Genomic DNA, 16,231 nt, shown 5'->3' with positions numbered 1-16,231 from the left:
ATGTCTTACTTCACACATTTTGATTGGTCTAACTGCATGCTATTTTGTGATACCAAAGATTTCTTCCCGCCCAGACCATTGATGTCAAAAAGTATTTTTAGCCAAAAAAGTCATATACGACATTTTAGAAGCCCAGCGACGATATGATTAATAGCATGCTGGAAACACTGGCGCAATTCATATTGCCCAGCTTCATTAAGGTGAAGCCCACCATCTTTAAAAGCAAATAATGACCTTACTGGAATGCCTTTATGAAAAAATCTTTTAAAAGACCTAATATAGCTTAAATTACTCTTAGAACACATCCTGCTCAATTCTAAATTAACACTTTTACACTTATTACCTGTATAAGAAAAATCAACAGGCCTTGGCAGAATAGAAGATATAAAAATTTTAATACTGGATGAATAATATTTGATAGTAACAATAAGTTCCCTAAAATCAGCAATAATTTTGTCAACAGAGTTATTAACTATATCATTCGTACCTAAGTGAATAATAATATGAGAATAGTTAGCTAAACATATATCTCTACCCTTAATCATGTTTCTTAAAGAATGTATCCTGGCTCCTCTGACCGCGACCAAATCCATGCAAATTATGTCATCCAAATATTTCCCTATAGAATCTGTAAAAACCAAAACCTTCTTACTGGTCACAACTTCTGAAAGACAATCAAACAAATTTTGCCATATTTCTAACTACAGAAATTTTATCCTTCATAGAAAATTCTAAATATATTTTATAGGCATCGCTTGCCCAGTCCCCGTGTAATTGAATAAGATCACTAGGTACATGTGAACTAAATGCAAAAGTGGCACCACCTCTCCTAAAACTATGTGATGAATATAGATTAGGATCTCTCCCTGTCTTCAGAATAACAGATTTCAGCTTTCTCTGGAACTGACCATAAGTGACTGGTGTCAACTTCGAATTCTTACTTATAACAAAGGCAGGGGAATCGTGAGATGCCGGAACTTTACTACACATATGATTATACGCAGAAACCGGACAAAGGACAGAGCCAGGGATTTTAACCAACGGAATCTTTAATCTTCTTTCCCCATGTTGAATAGTCTTAGTCCATTCAAAAACAACTATAGCAATATCGTTAACAACAAAGACTTTACCTCTGGTCAATTGCTTATTCTTGTCAAATTGAGAACAAGAATCTGGAACTAAGTTAGATTTCCTGGACATCAAGAAAAAGGCAAACAAAAAAAGACACCAATATACACAATCAGAACCATTTTCTAAATTAAAATGTACCACCATCTCTAATAAAATATCTGGTGAAATGGGTAAAGCTCTACGTGGCATATGTGACTTGGTTCGTGACAATCCTTTAAGCAGTAATTTATAAACAAAACTTCGATCTGATTACTCTAACGTATTCTAATGTAATGACTAGGAAAAAGAATTCACTTTAAAACTAAAGGTGGAGTGAACACAATTCGAAATCAGTTAAGCGAGAATATCAAATGATCGGCCAAAGGGGGGTAACTAGAACATATTTCGCATCGTAATTACTAGTTTTTTAGAAAAAACAAACCGTTTATGGAGTTCTCCGTTTAATGAGGAACCTATTTATGTTAGAAAACACATCTTAAAGCTAGCAAAGGCCTTTACGGCGAAAATGACAGCTTGTAAAGACCAATGGTATGCTCAGTTTGGTCCCTAAGGTGAAAAGATCTGGTGTAGGTATGGTCAATATTGGCGTCTGGTTTTCCAAATTGGCGGTAGGGGGTCGACTTAATATATTTTCGGCTTACGTTCACATATTTTAGTATAAGTATAGATTCAGGCATGTAGTAAACACCATTAGCATTATTTTGAGCAATGATATAACCCAATGGCATGCCTGGGCGGTGCTAGGGGAAGATTTTCACTCTGATGGATATTTGCCTTAATGTTGATTTTCTAGGCTTCTATGATGGTTTATCGAGTTTTCCGCTTAATGATGAACCTATTTATGTATGAAAACACATCTTGAAGTTAGCAAAGACCTTTACGTTGAAACTGATACCTTGTATAGACCAATGATATGCTCAGTTTGGTCCCAAGGGTGAAAAGTTCCGGGGTAGGTATGGTCAATATTGGCGTCTGGCTATCCAAATTGGCGGTAGGGGTCGATTAAATATTTTTTAGGCTTATGTTCACATATTTTAGTATAAGTAAAGATTCAGGAATGTAGTAAACACCCTTAGCATTATTTTGAGCTATAATAAAAACCCAATGGCATGCCTGGGCGGTGCTTGTGGAAGATTTTCACTCTAATGGATATTTGCCTTTATGTTGGTTTCCTAGGCTTTTATGATGGTTTATCGAGTCTTCCGCTTAATGAGGCACCTATTTATGTTGGAAAACACAGCCTACAGTTAGCCAATGCCTTTACGGTGAAAATGATACCTTGTATAGACCAATGATATGCTCAGTTTGGTCCCTAGGGTGAAAAGATCCGTTGTAAGTATGGTCAATATTGGCGTCTGGTTTTCCAAATTGGCGGTAGAGGTCCATTAAATATTTTTTTTGGCTTACGTTCAAATATTTTAGTATAAGTATAGATTCAAGCATGTAGTAAACACCCTTAGCATTTTTTTGAGCTATAATATAACCCAATGGCATGCCTGTGCGGTGCTAGGGGAAGATTTTCACTCTTATGGATATTTGCCTTTATGTTGATTTTCTAGTCTTATATGATTGTTGATCGAGTTTTCCGCTTAATGAGGCACCTATTTATGTATGAAAACACATATTAAAGTTAGCCAAGACCTTTACGGTCAAAATGATGCCTTGTATAGACCAATGATATTCTCAGTTTGGTCCCTAGGGTGAAAAGATCCGGTGTAGGTATGGTCAATATTGGCGTTTGGCTATCCAAATTGGCGGTAGGGGGTCGATTTAATATATTTTTGGCTTACGTTCACATATTTTAGTATAAGTATAGATTCAGGCATGTAGTAATCACCATTAGCATTATTTTGAGCTATAATATAACCCAATGGCATTCCTGGGCGGTGCTAGGGGAAGATTTTCACTCTTATGGATATTTGCCTTTATGTTGATTTTCTAGTCTTATATGATGGTTTATCGAGTTTTCCGCTTAATTAGGAACCTATTTATGTATGAAAACACATCTTAAAGTTAGCACAGACCTTTACGTTGAAACTGATACCTTGTATAGACCAATGATATGCTCAGTTTGGTCCCTAGGGTAAAAAGATCCGGGGTAGGTATGGTCAATATTGTCGTCTGGCTATCCAAATTGGCGGTAGGGGTCGATTAAATATTTTTTGGCTCATGTTCACATATTTTAGTATAAGTAAACATTCAGGAATGTAGTAAACACCCTTAGCATTATTTTGAGCTACAATAAAAACCCAATGGCATGCCTGGGCGGTGCTTGGGGAAGATTTTCACTCTAATGAATATTTGCCTCTATATATGTTGGTTTCCTAGGCTTTTATGATGGTTTATCGAGTCTTCCGCTTATAAGGCACCTATTTATGTTGGAAAACACATCTTACAGTTAGCCAAGGCCTTTACGGTGAAAATGATACCTTGTATAGACCAATGATATGCTCAGTTAGGTCCCTAGGGTGAAAAGATCCGTTGTAGGTATGGTCAATATTGGCGTCTGGTTTTCCAAATTGGCGGTAGAGGTCCATTAAATATTTTTTTGGCTTACGTTCAAATATTTTAGTATAAGTATAGATTCAAGCATGTAGTGAACACCCTTAGCATTATTTTGAGCTATAATATAACCCAATGGCATGCCTGTGCGGTGCTAGGGGAAGATTTTCACTCTTATGGATATTTGCCTTTATGTTGATTTTCTAGTCTTATATGATTGTTGATCGAGTTTTCCGCTTATGAGGCACCTATTTATGTTTGAAAACACATATTAAAGTTAGCCAAGACCTTTACGGTCAAAATGATACCTTGTATAGACCAATGATATGCTCAGTTTGGTCCCTAGGGTGAAAAGATCCGGTGTAGGTATGGTCAATATTGGCGTTTGGCTATCCAAATTGGCGGTAGGGGTTGATTAAATATTTTTTGGCTTATGTTCACATATTTTAGTAAAAGTAAAGATTCAGGAATGAGGTAAACACCATTAGCATTCTTTTGAGCTATAATATAACCCAATGGCATGCCTGGGCGGTGCTGGGGGTTGATTTTCACTCTGATGGATATTAGCCTTTATGTTGGTTTTCTAGGCTTTTATGATGGTTTATCGTGTTTTCCGCTAAATGAGGCACCTATTTATGTTGGAAAACACATCTTACAGTTAGCAAAGGCCTTGACGGTGAAAATGGTACCTTGTATAGACCAATGATATGCTCAGTTTGGTCCCTAGGGTGAAAAGATCCGGTGTAGGTATGGTCAATATTGGCGTCTGGCTTTCCAAATTGGTGGTAGGGGTCGATTAAATATATTTTTGGCTTACGTTCACATATTTTAGTATAAGTATATATTCAGGCATGTAGTAAACACCCTTAGCATTTTTTTAATCTATAATATAACCAAATGGCATGCCTGGGCGGTGCTGGAAGAAGATTTTCACTCTTATGGATATTTGCCTCTATGTTGGTTTTCTAGGCTTATATGATGGTTTATCGAGTCTTCCGCTTAATGAGGCACCTATTTATGTTGGAAAACACATCTTAAAGTTAGCCAAGACCTTTACGGTGAAAATGATACCTTGTATAGACCAATGATATGCTCAGTTTGGTCCCTAGGATGAAAAGATCCGGGGTAGGTATTGTCAATATTGGCGTCTGGCTTTCCAAATTGGCGGTAGGGGTCGATAAAATATATTTTTGGCTTACGTTCACATATTTTAGTATAAGTAAAGATTCAGGCATGTAGTTAACACCCGTAGCAGTTTTTTGAGCTATAATATAACCCGATGGCATGCCTGGGCGGTGCTGAGGGAAGATTTTCACTCTAATGAATATTTGGTTTTATGTTGGGTTTCTAGGCTTTTAAGATGGTTTATCGTGTTTTTTGCTTAATGAGGCACCTATTTATGTTGAAAAACACATCTTAAAGTTAGCCAAAGCCTTTACGGTGAAAATGATACCTTGAATAGACCAATGATATGCTCAGTTTGGTCCCTAGGGTGAAAAGATCCGGTGTAGGTATGGTCAATATTGGGGTCTGCCTATCCAAATTGACGGTAGGGGTCGATAAAATATCTTTTTGGCTTACGTTCACATATTATAGTATAAGTATAGATTCAGGCATGTAGTTAACACCCTTAGCAATATTTTGAGCTATAATATAACCCGATGGCATGCCTGGGCGATGCTGGGGGAAGATTTTCACTCTTATGGATATTTGCCTTTATGTTGGTTTTCTAGGCTTTTATGATGGTTTATCGTGTTTTCCGCTTAATGAGGCACCTATTTATGTTGGAAAACACATCTTAAAGTTAGCCAAAGCCTTTACGGTGAAAATGATTCTTTGTATAGACCAATGATATGCTCAGTTTGGTTCCTAGGGTAAAAAGATCCGGGGTAGGTATGGTCAATATTGGCGTCTGGCTATCCAAATTGGCGGTAGGGGTCCATTAAATATGTTTTTGGCTTATGTTCACATATTTTAGTATAAGTAAAGATTCAGGCATGTAGTAAACACCCTTAGCATTATGTTGAGCTATAATATAACCCAATGGCATGCCCGGGCGGTGCTGGAGGAAGATTTTTACTCTTATGGATATTTGCCTTTATGTTGGTTTTCGAGGCTTTTATGATGGTTTATCGTGTTTTTTACGCTTAATGAGGGACCTATTTATGTTGGAAAACACATCTTAAAGTTAGCCAATGCCTTTACGGTGAAAATGGTACCTTGTATAGACCAATGATATGCGCAGTTTGGTCCCTAGGGTGAAAAGATCCGGTGTAGGTATGGTCAATATTGGCGTTTGGCTATCCAAATTGGCGGTAGGGGTCCATTAAATATGTTTTTGGCTTACGTTCACATATTTTAGTATAAATATAGATTCAGGCATGTAGTAAACACCCTTAGCATTATGTTGAGCTATAATATAACCCAATTGCATGCCTGGGCGGTGCTGGGGGAAGATTTTCACTCTTATGGATATTTGCCTTTATGTTAGTTTTCGAGGCTTTTATGATGGTTTATCGTGTTTTCCGCCTAATGAGGAACCTATTTATGTTGGAAAACACATCTTAAAGTTAGCCAATGCCTTTACGGTGAAAATGGCACCTTGTATAGACCAATGATATGCTCAGTTTGGTCCCTAGGGTGAAAAGATCCGGTGTAGGTATTGTCAATATTGGCGTCTGGCTATCCAAATTGGCGGTAGGGGTCCATTAAATATGTTTTTGGCTTACGTTCACATATTTTAGTATAAGTATAGATTCAGGCATGTAGTAAACACCCTTAGCATTATGTTGACCTATAATATAACCCGATTGCATGCCTGGGCGGTGCTGGGGGAAGATTTTCACTCTTATTGATATTTGCCTTTATGTTGGTTTTCGAGGCTTATATGATGGTTTATCGAGTTTTCCGTTTAATGAAGCACCTATTTATGTTGGAAAACACATCTCAAAGTTAGTCAAGGCCTTTATGGTGAGAATGATGCCTTGTATAGACCAATGATATGCTCAGTTTGGTCCCTAGGGTGAAAAGATCCGGGGTATGTATGGTCAATATTGGCGTCTGGCTATCCAAATTGGCGGTAAGGGTCGATTAAATATATTTCTGGCTTACGTTCACATATTTAAGTATAAGTATAGATTCAGGCATGTAGTAAACACCCTTAGCATTATGTTAAAGACCTTTACGGAGAAAATGTCACCTTGTATAGACCAATGATATGCTCAGTTTGGTCCCTAAGGTGAAAAGATCCGGGGTAGGTATGGTCAATATTGGCGTCTGGCTATCCAAATTGGCGGTAGGGGTCGATAAAATATTTTTTTGGCTTACGTTCACATATTTTAGTATAAGTAAAGATTCAGGCATGTAGTTAACACCCTTAGCAATATTTTGAGCTATAATATAACCCGATGGCATGCCTGGGCGGTGCTGGGGGAAGATTTTCACTCTTATGGATATTTGCCTTTATGTTGGTTTTCTAGGTTTTTATGATGGTTTATCGTGTTTTCCGCTTAATGAGGCACCTATTTATGTTGGAAAACACATCTTAAAGTTAGCCAAAGCCTTTACGGTGAAAATGGTACCTTGTATAGACCAATGATATGCTCAGTTTGGTCCCTAGGGTAAAAAGATCCGACGAAGGTATGGTCAATATTTGACTCTGGCTATCCAAATTGGCGGTAGGGGTCCATTAAATATGTGTTTGGCTTACGTTCACATATTTTAGTATAAGTGTAGATTCAGGCATGTAGTAAACATCCTTAGCATTATGTTGAGCTATAATATAACCAAATGGCATGCCTAGGCGGTGCTGGGGGAAGATTTTCACTCTTATGGATATTTGCCTTTATGTTGGTTTAGAGGCTTTTATGATGGTTTATCGTGTTTTTCGCTTAATGAGGCACCTATTTATGTTAGAAAACACATCTTACAGTCAGCAAAGGCCTTTACGGTGAAAATGGCACCTTGTATAGACCAATGATATGCTCATTTTGGTCCCTAGGGTGAAAAGATCTGGGGTAGGTATGGTCAATATTGGCGTCTGGCTATCCAAAATGGGATAGGGGTCCATTAAATATGTTTTTGGCGCATGTTCACATATTTTAGTACAAGTATGGATTCAGGCATGTAGTAAACACCCTTAGCATTATGTTGAGCTATAATATAACCCAATGGCATGCCTGGGCGGTGCTGGAGGAAGATTTTCACTCTTATGGATATTTGCCTTTATGTTGGTTTTCGAGGCTCTTATGAAGGTTTATCGTGTTTTCCGCTTAATTAGGAACCTATTTATGTTGGAAAACACATCTTAAAGTAAGCAAAGTCCTTTACGGTGAAAATAGCACCTTGTATAGAACAATGATATGTTCAGTTTGGTCCCTAGGGTGAAAAGATCCGGTGTAGGTATGGTCAATATTGGCGTCTGGCTTTCCAAATTGGCGGTAGAGGTCGATTAAATATTTGATTGGCTTACGTTCACATATTTTAGTATAAGTAAAAATTCAGGCATGTAGTAAACACCCATAGCATTATTTTGAGCTATAATATAACCCGATGGCATGCCTGGACTGTGCTGGGGGAAGATTTTCACTCTTATGGATATTTGCCTTTATGTTGGTTTTCGAGGCTTATATGATGGTTTATCGAGTTTTCTGCTTAATGAGGTACCTATTTATGGTGGAAAACACATCTTAAAGTTAGCCAAGGCCTTAACGGTGAGAATGATGCCTTGTATAGACCAATGATATGCTGAGTTTGGTCCCTAGGGTGAAAAGATCCGGGGGTGGTATGGTCAATATTGGCGTCTGGCTATCCAAATTGGGGATATGGGTCGATCAAATATTTGTTTGGCTTACGTTCACATGTTTTAGTATATGTAAAGATTCGGACATGTAGTAAACACCCTAAGCATTATTTTGAGCTATAATATAACCCGATTGCATGCCTAGGCGATGCTGGGGGAAGATTTTCACTCTGATGGATATTTGCCTTTATGTTGGTTTTCGAGGCTTATGTGATGGTTTATCGAGTTTTCTGCTTAATGAGGCACCTATTTATGTTGGAAAACACATCATAAAGTTAGCCAAGGCCTTAACTGTGAAAATGATACCTTGTATAGGCCAATGATATGCTCAGTTTGGTCCCTAGGGTGAAAAGATCCGGGGTAGGTATGGTCAATATTGGCGTCTGCCTATCCAAATTGGCGGTAGGGGTCGATTAAATATTTGTTTGGCTTACGTTCACATATTTTAGTATAAGTAAAGGTTCAGGAATGTAGTAAACACCCTTAGCATTATTTTGAGCTATAATATAACCCAATGGCATGCCTGGGCGGTGCAGGGGGAAGATTTTCACTCTTATAGATATTTGCATTTGATGTTGGTTTTCTAGGCTTTTATGATGGTTTATCGAGTCTTCCGCTTAATGAGTCACCTATTTATGTTGGGAAACACATCTTAAAGTTAGCCAAGGCCTTAAAAGTGAAAATGATACCTTGTATAGACCATTGATATGCTCAGTTTGGTCCCTAGGGTGAAATGATCCGGGGTTGGTATGGTCAATATTGGCGTCTGGCTATCCAAATTAGCGGAACGGGTCCATTAAATATTTGTTAGCTTACGTTCACATATTTTAGTATAAGTAAAGATTCAGGCAAGTAGTAAACACCCTGAGCTTCAGTTTGAGCTATAATATAACCCAATGGCATGCCTGGGCGGTGCTTGGGGAAGATTTTCACTGTTATGGATATTTGCATTTATGCTGGTTTTCTAGGCTTTTATGGTGATTTATCGTGTTTTCCGCTTAATGAAGAACCTATTTATGTTAGAAAACACATCTTAAAGTTAGCCAAGGCCTTAAAGGTGAAAATGACACCTTGTATAGACCAATGATATGCGCAGTTTGGTCACTAGGGTGAAAAGATCCGGGGTAGGTATGGTCAATATTGGCGTCTGGCTATCCAAATTGGGGGTAGGGGTCGATTAAATAATTTTTTGGCTTACGTTCACATATGTTAGTATAAGTAAAGATTCGGGCATGTAGTAAACACCCTTAGCATTTTTTTTAGCTATAATATAACCCAATGGCATGCCTGGGCGGTGCTGAGGTAAGATTTTCACTCTGATGGATATTTGCCTTTATGTTGGTTTTCTAGGCTTTTATGATGGTCTATCGTGTTTTCTGCTTAATGAGGAACCTATTTATGTTGGAAAACACGTCTTAAAGGTAGCCAAGGCCTTTACGATGAAAATGACACCTTGTATAGACCAATGATATGCTCAGTTTGGTCCCTAGGGTGAAAAGATCCGGGGTTGGTATGGTCAATATTGGCGTCTGGCTATCCAAATTGGCGGAACGGGTCAATTAAATATTGTTTGGCTTACGTTCACATATTTTAGTATAAGTAAAGATTCAGGCAAGTAGTAAACACCCTTAACTTTAGTTTGAGCTATAATGTAACCCAATGGCATGCCTGGGCGGTGCTTGGGAAAGATTTTCACTCTTATGGATATTTGCATTTATGTTGGTTTTCTAGGCTTTTATGATTATTTATCGTGCTTTCCGCTTAATGAAGAACCTATTTATGTTGGAAAACACATCTTAAAGTTAGCCAAGGCCTTAAAGGTGAAAATGAAACCTTGTATAGACCAATGATATGCTCAGTTTTGTCCCTAGGGTGAAAATATCCGGGGGTGGTATGGTCAATATTGGCGTCTGGCTATCCAAATTAGGGATATGGGTCGATCAAATATTTGTTTGGCTTACGTTCACATGTTTTAGTATATGTAAAGATTCGGAAATGTAGTAAACACCCTTAGCATTTTTTTTAGCTATAATATAACCCGATGGCATGCCTAGGTGGTGCATGGGAAAGATTTTCACTCTTATGGATATTTGCATTTATGTTGGTTTTCTAGGCTTTTATGATGATTTATCGTGTTTTCCGCTTAATGAATAACCTATTTATGTTGGAAAACACATCTCAAAGTTAGCCAAGGCCTTAAAGGTGAAAATGACACCTTGTATAGACCAATGATATGCGCAGTTTGGTCCCTAGGGTGAAAAGATCCGGGGTAGGTATGGTCAATATTGGCGTCTGGCTATCCAAATTGGGGGTAGGGGTCGATTAAATAATTTTTTGGCTTACGTTCACATATGTTAGTATAAGTAAAGATTCGGGCATGTAGTAAACATCCTTAGCATTATTTTGAGCTATAATATAACCCAATGGCATGCCTGGGCGGTGCTGAGGGAAGATTTTTACTCTTATGGATATTTGCCTTTATGTTGGTTTTCGAGGCTTATATGATGGTTTATCGAGTTTTCCGCTTAATGAGGCACCTATTTATGTTGGAAAACACATCTCAAAGTTAGCCAAGGCCTTAACTGTGAAAATGATACCTTGTATAGGCCAATGATATGCTCAGTTTGGTTCCTAGGGTGAAAAGATCCGGGGTAGGTATGGTCAATATTGGCGTCTGCCTATCCAAATTGGCGGTAGGGGTCGATTAAATATTTGTTTGGCTTACGTTCACATATTTTAGTATAAGTAAAGATTCAGGAATGTAGTAAACACCCTTAGCATTATTTTGAGCTATAATATAACCCAATGGCATGCCTGGGCGGTGCAGGGGGGAGATTTTCTCTCTTATGGATATTTGCATTTGATGTTGGTTTTCGAGGTTTTTATGATGGTTTATCGAGTCTTCCGCTTAATGATGAACCTATTTATGTTGGGAAACACATCTTAAAGTTAGCCAAGGCCTTAAAGGTGAAAATGATACCTTGTATAGACCATTGATATGCTCAGTTTTGTCACTAGGGTGAAAAGATCTGTGGTAGGTATGGTCAATATTGGCGTCTGGCTTTCCAAATTGGCGGTAGGGGTCGGTTTAATATTTTTTGGCTTACGTTCACATATTTTAGTATAAGTAAAGATTCAGGCATGTAGTAAACACCATTAGCATTCTTTTGAGCTATAATATAACCCAATGGCATGCCTGGGCGGTGCTGGAGGTAGATTTTCACTTTTATGGATATTTGCTTTTATGTTGGTTTTCTAGGCTTTTATGATGGTCTATCGTGTTTTCTGCTTAATGAGGAACCTATTTATGTTGGAAAACACATCTTAAAGGTAGTCAAGGCCTTTAGATATTGAAAATGACACCTTGTATAGACCAATGATATGCTCAGTTTAGTCCCTAGGGTGAAAAGATCCGGGGTTGGTATGGTCAATATTGGCGTCTGGCTATCCAAATTGGCGGAACGGGTCAATTAAATATTTGTAGGCTTACGTTCACATATTTTAGTATAAGTAAAGATTCAGGCAAGTAGTAAACACCCTTAGCTTTAGTTCGAGCTATAATATAACCCAATGGCACGCCTGGGCGGTGCTTGGGGAAGATTTCACTCTTATGGATATTTGCATTTATGTTGGTTTTCTAGGCTTTTATGATGATTTATCGTGTTTTCCGCTTAATGAATAACCTATTTATGTTGGAAAACACATCTTAAAGTTAGCCAAGGCCTTAAAGGTGAAAATGACACCTTGTATAGATCAATGATATGCGCAGTTTGGTCCCTAGGGTGAAAAGATCCGGGGTAGGTATGGTCAATATTGGCGTCTGGCTATCCAAATTGGGGGTAGGGGTCGATTAAATAATTTTTTGGCTTACGTTCACATATGTTAGTATAAGTAAAGATTCGGGCATGTAGTAAACACCCTTAGCATTATTTTGAGCTATAATATAACCCAATGGCATGCCTGGGCAGTGCTGAGGGAAGATTTTCACTCTTATGGATATTTGCCTTTATGTTGGTTTTCTAGGCTTTTATGATGGTCTATCGTGTTTTTTGCTTAATGAGGAACCTATTTATGTTAGAAAACACATCTTAAAGGTAGCCAAGGCCTTTACGATGAAAATGACACCTTGTATAGACCAATGATATGCTCAGTTTGGTCCCTAGGGTGAAAAGATCCGGGGTTGGTATGGTCAATGTTGGCGTCTGGCTATCCAAATTGGCGGAACGGGTCAATTAAATATTTGTTGGCTTACGTTCACATATTTTAGTATAAGTAAAGATTCAGGCAAGTAGTAAACACCCTTAGCTTTAGTTTGAGCTATAATATAACCCAATGGCATGCCTGGGCGGTGCTTGGGGAAGATTTTCACTCTTATGGATATTTGCATTTATGTTGGTTTTCTAGGCTTTTATGATGATTTATCGTGTTTTCCGCTTAATGAAGAACCTATTTAAACCTATGATATATAACCTATCATATTTTCACCAAAAAGTATACATATCATTTGACCATCATAAGAAACAACTATGTTAAGTTTCATAAAATTTGGATAAGTCGTTCTCAAGTTACCGTGCGACATGTTTAAGCCGGACAGACGGACGGACAGACAGACGAACAGACACCGGACATGTGTATACCATAATACGTCCCGTCAAAATTTTGACTGGCCTATAAAAATTAAGAATCTAAATACACGGTTGGATTTGGCATATCAAAGAAACCCAAATAATTCATTTTTTTATGTAATCAAACAAAGTTTAATTTGGGACCCTTTTGGCCCCTAATTCTTAAACTGTTGGGACCAAAACTTCCAAAATCAATCCCAACCTTCCTTTTGTGGTCAAATATCTTATTATAAAATTTTATAGATTTCTATTTACTTATATTAAAGTTATTGTGCGAAAACCAAGAATAATGCTTAATTGGGCCCTTTTGGTCCCTAATTCCTAAACTGTTGGAACCAAAACTCCCAAAATCAATTCCAACCTTCCTTTAATGGTCACAAACCTTGTGTTTTCTATTTACTAATACTAAAGTTATAGTGCAAAAACCAAATGTCTTCTGATGACGACAACGACAACAACAACGCTGCCACCGTCATACCAATATACGACCAAATTTTTTTCAATTTTTGCAGTCGTCTAAAATGTGTTCAATGAGTTATACATAACATAGTAGCCAGCTATATAAAAACAACGACACGTATTTCACCATTTATTGGTTGGAACACAAATCTAGGGTGCTTACATAATAATGCAGCTTAATATTAACTGCATAAAAATCCAAACCATGACCACAAGGACACCTTCAATATATGTACAAACATACAGTGAAAACTTCCTAGGATTCAAACTGTAGGAGGAGTCATGTGGAACAGCTATATACCCATAATGGGACAGAAGGACGGCTGGACAGGGGTACAATAATATGTCCCAGACTTTTAGTCGCAGAGGGATAAAAATTGCAGGTCCCCAAGTGAATTAAACACAAAGTGCTGTAGACAGCAAATTCTCTGCAAGAAAGATAGAATAAAGAGTAATACACACCATTCAATATACATACTTTTCCTTTTTACAAGTTTTTTTATACAGAAATACAAACATAATAATTGTAATTTTCAGTATTATATACATAAATGGCATACACACATTAGAATCATTAAAATATGTTATTTCCGTAGCCAGTAACTTAAGACCCCACCCAGCATAACATGGCATGCAATTCATATTTAATAAACAGCTGTGTAAGGAGCACATTCTGCCTTTATCATGTTTATTATGCATATTGAAATTGTCAAAAGTAAAATTAGAATATTTAGAAGGCATTCAAAGGGTAATCAGCAGCAAATGAAATGGCACTGAAGAAAAACATGAATGAGGATACCCTAGCTAGTATTGCGTCTAATTGCTGTTCATAGTCCTATAAATCTATAAGGACAAACCAAATAAATTTCAAAACCAAAAGCCCGTCTTGATTAACTTTTACAAGAGTATTGATTTTGTAAAAAAATTGATCAACAATTCTAAAGCTAGTAAATGACATTGTTTAAAGTGGCAAAAGCTTAATTACTGTGAACAACATGGCAAAAAGTATGAAAATCTAGAGAGTTTTTATCTATCAATCATATTGTTATATCAAAAATACATAGTATTGGTTAAAGTAAATTTGAATATCATACATTGGGCTGAAATATGGATATTGGTATACCATAATAATCTAGGTCTTTTATAGTTGCACGATCGTATAAAAGCAAGTGGCAGATTAATACTAAAAACTGTTTACATAGAGATATATCTTATCTCTATTTTGCTAGAAAAATGTATATTCAAAATTAAAATGGCAGTAACATGAGTAATTTAACATGTAAATTATGCACAACATTCAGTCAATGATTGAAAGTGCAGTGTCAAATAACCTTCATGGAATTGATCACTGACTTATCATCATAGATATGATATGTGCCAATGCTTATACAACTACTGTAGGTGGGTCCAGGGGGGCCCTGCCCCCCCTTTTCATGGGAAAAATTTGGTTGATTATATTGAGAATCGTTGAAGCCTGACTGGAGCAGGCTCCCAATCTTGGGAAAAGTTCTGGATCAGCCACTGCTACATGCCAAATATTGTTGAATTACCATTAGCTGTTCATCTTTAATGGACCTAATCACAATTTCTTATATATACAAACTACGGATTTTTTTTTAGTTTTTAGTAAATAGACCATAAAAAAATATCTATAGGAATAAGAGGTGAAAATCTTACAACTCTATACAAAACATCATTGACCTACCAAATTATAGACCATTACTGAGGGGGCACGGCTTATAAACTGATCCAAACACAAACTAAAACAGAAACAACATACAAATGTTTCGCTTTTTGACTAAAAAGCATGACAAAAAGGAAATTGACAGTTTTGTCTGAGATCTATTTATGTAATTTGTATTAGGTTTTTTTTCAGTAATAATTCAGTTGTGAGTAAATGAAAACTAGTGTTGTACTGAACAAGTTAAACATAAAATAAGTTAAATTCATAAAATTAATAATAAGGTGACATTATACAATTCAAATACATTCCTATTAGACATTTGCGGAAACTCTAGGATTACACTTTAGACTTACGATTACAGGTAACAAAAACAAGGGGTCATCTCAAAATACAAAAACAAACCAACAATACATATACAAAATAGCAAATTGAATGCATATTTTGATATTTTATCCCTAAAGAAGTGTTGTGTACGGTATGATTATGATTGGTACCCATTACTTTTGCCCTGTACACTGTATTAGGTTTCTTTCAGATAAAACATGTTAATGTCTCAACAAATGTGTTGAAAATGAAAATAAGTGTTGACATTCACAACTATTTGCACATAAACAAGTTAATTGTTTTTATTGTAAATTAAGCATACACTTATCTAAAATGTTTCAATAAGTAGAATGATTATACCTTGATGCAATCTAAATGTTCTGTTGATATGTGCAGTTTTAAAATAAGGATAATTATTTATATAACCTGTGTTTTCTGCATTTGTACATCTAGTACTGTCATGTGATTAAACAAATTGAAATTTAAGCATAAAGAAGTCAGTCTGCTTCTTCTACAAATAGAATTAAAATCAAAATTGAGAGGAATATTGTCACTAATAAGAGACAAAAAAAGACACTTTCTTTCCAAATGAACGAAAAATCAAAAGGTGTTAAATAAATGCACTGTAAAATAAAGCACAATTCTTTTCATCATGCCTGTATTACTCTTTAAATGTTTGTTTTTTCAAAAACCACACTTCCATGA

This window comes from Mytilus galloprovincialis, chromosome 14 (genome assembly GCF_965363235.1).
Source record: "Mytilus galloprovincialis chromosome 14, xbMytGall1.hap1.1, whole genome shotgun sequence".
Taxonomy (NCBI): Eukaryota; Metazoa; Mollusca; class Bivalvia; order Mytilida; family Mytilidae; genus Mytilus; species Mytilus galloprovincialis.
This window is presented reverse-complemented; position numbering follows the sequence as displayed.